At 34.9% G+C, this 4,236-nt stretch overlaps 1 long non-coding RNA gene across 1 annotated transcript; it reads left to right on the top strand.

Moving 5' to 3' along the window:
- On the top strand, positions 1-868 carry LOC135618301 (uncharacterized). The gene is made up of 2 exons (XR_010488964.1): positions 1-118; positions 263-868. It is a non-coding gene; the product is annotated as an uncharacterized LOC135618301 (long non-coding RNA).
- Positions 869-4,236: the final 3,368 nt, after the last annotated feature.

Raw genomic sequence — 4,236 nt, 5'->3', positions numbered from 1 at the left:
CAACAAGATTCCTAATGTTTATCTTGTTACTTTCTCTATTTTTCCCATCCTTGAAGGTTTCCTTGTAAATATCATGTCTCCTATCAAGTATCTCAAACTTGGAGGAACTGAGTTCAAGGTAAGTTTCAAGACTCATACTAGTTTTAGCTATTTACTTAACAATATTAGTACATGTATCTGTTGAATATATCAAAGCTCAAAATTAATTGTTACATATAGGATATCTTAGTATTGAAATAGTGAATTTTTTGCTTTGTTGTAGCTTATCAACGATGAAGTTGTCATTTGTGCTTGCTTTTACATTTGGTTTGGCCATCATCCTCTCCAAAACTGGTGTGGAAGGCAGAAGGCTTGAGGAGAATCCCTTGGATCAGTCTCCTCGAGGAGTTCAGGGAAAGGAATACGTGCTTGCTGATAACAAAGTTGTGTTTAGCTCCGGTAGTGCTGGTGGAAGCAACAACGAGGAGGCCAAGAAGGACATCAACAGTACTCCTGGAGAGATGAAGGTAAAAGCTGTTAAAGATGCATCACCTGGCTATCGCTATAGGGCCACGAAGGATGCCGAGAACGACAAGATGTTTGATGTTAGTACCATGTCACGCACTCGATCCACGGACAATTCACCGCACCACAACTTAAGGGATTCTGCTAAACGCCCTTAAGACTATGCTCCTGCCATGAACTGCTATCTGCTACAGTAGTATATAGGATGTGTGAGATTTGCTCAGTATATGGGGCAAATGCTTTCAAGTACTTATTGCCATGTATAGCTCTAGATCATTATGTCATGGATGGCTGGGGCTTTTCTGTCAATGTACTGAACTACTACCACATCAAATAAAATGTCCATGACTAGCTTGGCTTGTTATATGTACTGTCCACATAGCACCAATTTCTAAGAATAAAGATAGCTATGAGGCATTCACTAAAATTTCTAGTTGTTGGTCCTTTACAAAGTTAGATCGCTCCTTTCCAAATCACTTGCAATTTTTTACGAAGAAGAGCACCTGTCGGTCTTCTAATCTATGATACCCAGGTAAGGTAGCAGCTAGTTAATTCAGTATACATGATGTTATAGGCATTATTTCTTGTTGTGCATATGTTACATGTAAAATCTAGAGTTTTTTGTGTGGAGCAAACCTTACATTAATGCTAACAATGTTGGGGGCATCTCTCTCTCCTTGTCCTTATTTACCTAAATAACCTAAGGGATGGACTCATGATGATGGATGTTTGATGGCTATTATGAATCATGATTGTTATGTATAAGCATAAAAATAAATCATAAACATGATATACAAATAAAGGTTGAGCATGAGAACATAGAACTTTTGCAAAACACATAACAAGTACATAAAATAGTGAACTTAATCAAGGCCTAAGAAACAAGGTAGTTTGCTTGCAAATGGTTCCTCCATAATTCTTCTAGGGTTTAGGGTTTTGATGTTTTGCTATGCCAAATACCGAAAAATATATTGGGATTGTCCATTAATTAGATTTACAAATCATTTAATTCATCAAAACAAGTCAAAGCATGGTCCATAACGTATGCTACAAAACCATTATAAGTTAATCATGACTTGAAGTCTTTAAAGGGGTTCATTGTAGACTCTTGCATAAGAAATGTGACCTTATCTTTGGACAGCCACCACTTTAGCCAACCTAATCAGCATAATGATATCTACACTTATGCTTGGTTATGGTTACTACTTTGATGCTTCATTAATTCAAAGCAATGAACAACAACAACTATGTAATAATTGAACAACTATGTTCATTTTATGAGTTAGGAACTCAAAATGATTTTTCTTTTCATGATATATAGAACAATTGAGCTTTTGATTATTATCATTTTAGATTGACTAAGTTCATGCTAATTGTCTTTGTTCTTTTCTAATAATGCTGATAGTAGAGTTCTAGAAGTATATATTATTTTATCATTAGAGAATTAGGCAATAATCTTTGTCCAAAATAGATTTGACTAAAACATATATCTCAAATTTTTTATGAGCATAAAAAGTTAGACATAGTTAAATTAATGTAGTCTCAATTGCAATCATTTTGTCCATTGATGACAAGATTATTATTCTCCACTATCTCACTAGTGACATATATAATTAGCATAATAATTATCTTATGCAAGCTATGTTTCATAGGATATGTGGGCATGATCAAAAGGCACCATAAGATTCCTAATGTTTATCTTGTTAATTTTTATTAACTTGTTTAAGCTTAAAATTTTCCTTATAAATATCGTGTCTCATATCCAGTATCTCAAACTTGTCTTGGAGGGAACGAATTCAAGGTAAACACTAAGGCTCATACTAGTTTTAGCAATTTACAAAGCTATATTATTACATTTAGGTGATGAATGTATCAAAGCTCAAAATTTGATTGTTATATATTAGGATCTTAGTATTGAAATGGTCAAATTTTGCTTTGTTGCAGCTTATCAACAATGAAGATCCCATTTGCACTTGTTCTCACATTTGGTTTGGTCATGATCATCTCCAAAACAAGTGTTGATTGTAGAAGGCTTGAGGAGAATCCCTTGGATTTCTCTCTTCAAGGAGTTAAGGGAAAGGACTACATGCTTGATCATAATAAAGTTGTCTTTGGCTCCACTATTGGTGGAAGAAGCGATGAGAAGATCAAGAAGAACGTTAGAAGTATGGGAGAGAAGAAGGGAAAAGCTACTGTAGATCCATCATTTGGCTATCCCTTTGGAGTTACAAAGAATGCCAATGATAATAATAGAAATAGCAATGTCAAGAACAACAAGTATGATGGTGATACTTTTGCACACACTCTGGGTATGTCAGCAGATTCACACCACCAGATATCGATTGATGAATACCGAAGGATGTTTGGTGATCTTCCTAAGCATCCATGAAGCCCTGTTGCCCTTAACTGTTATCTGCTACTGCACTATAGGATATGTCAAATTTGCTCGGTGTAAAGAGCAAATGCTTTAAAGTACTTGTGTCATGGATAGCTCCACAACATGTAATGGATGTCTGGATCTTTAGATTAATGTCCTACACTAATAAATATAATAAAATGTAATGACTGGCTTGACTTATTATATTTTCTATGCACTCAATCCCAGCTCCTAAGAGAGAGAGAGAGAGAGAGAGAGAGAGAGAGAGAGAGAGAGAGCTATGGCATTCGCTATGTTCTTGAATCCATAGGAAGAAAATAGTACCAAAACATTCTATCTCTAGTTCGTTCGCAAAGTTAGACCACTACTTCCCAAATCACATGAAATAATTCTATCTTGTCATCCTTTGATCTTACCATATCTTCTAGGATAGACCATAAAAGATCTGTATGCATATGCCACATGTAAAACCCTAAGGAGTTTTTCTTTCAGCAGTATAAACCCTAATGCTCCCATCAAGAAAACCTAGTCAAGAAAACTATGCTAATTTGCTGCCTCCATGAAGAAGACATGTAGATTAATTAATGCAAGGGAATGGAGGTGTTTAAGTTGGAAGATCGCAATAGGTTTGGTTCTTCTTGAGAGAGAGGGGTTTCTTCCTCGATGAAAACATGTACACATGGGTCGTAATAATTAAATGGAGGATTCCTTGTCGCTTTAAAGTGCGTTGATGTCGAGGCATGCGGCTCGTCATGGAATCTGAACCAGATGAGACAAGCTCTATGATTGACGCTGCAGTGCTAATTAAAGTGTGAGGACCATATCATTTTACCTACCCATGTAGCTTCTTCATATATATCTATAGAGATGTTAGGGTTTGTGAGCCTATTGCCAAACATATGTAGGCATTATCTTGTGGGCTCTTAAATTCCGTGTCATGTATTGCTTCTTCATCAATGGCTGTATGACACTTGCCATCCCTTCTTTGTGGTGGAATCAAAATGCAGTACGTAGAAGCTACATTTTTCTCATTACTAGTTTATAGAAACAGTATCATCATATTAAGAGACACACATAAGTCAATAAATGCCTATCTTTGAGGCATAACAACCTTAATATATTGGTTATTTATAAGATTTCTTTGGAACTACAATTTTCTATGGGTATAAACTTTTAACCATTTCTTTTGCACATTCATATATATATATATATATATATATATATATATATATATATATATATATATATATATATATATATATATATCCCTTAATAATGATATTGTTTATATGCCCTCTGAAACATTGTATAATTTTATAGTTGCATATCTGGATGGGGGAATTATCAAGAAAAAT

This window comes from Musa acuminata, chromosome BXJ2-8, assembly GCF_036884655.1.
Source record: "Musa acuminata AAA Group cultivar baxijiao chromosome BXJ2-8, Cavendish_Baxijiao_AAA, whole genome shotgun sequence".
NCBI classification, from domain to species: domain Eukaryota; kingdom Viridiplantae; phylum Streptophyta; class Magnoliopsida; order Zingiberales; family Musaceae; genus Musa; species Musa acuminata.
The sequence above is the reverse complement of the archived record's forward strand: the minus strand, read 5'-3'. Positions and strand labels throughout refer to the sequence as shown.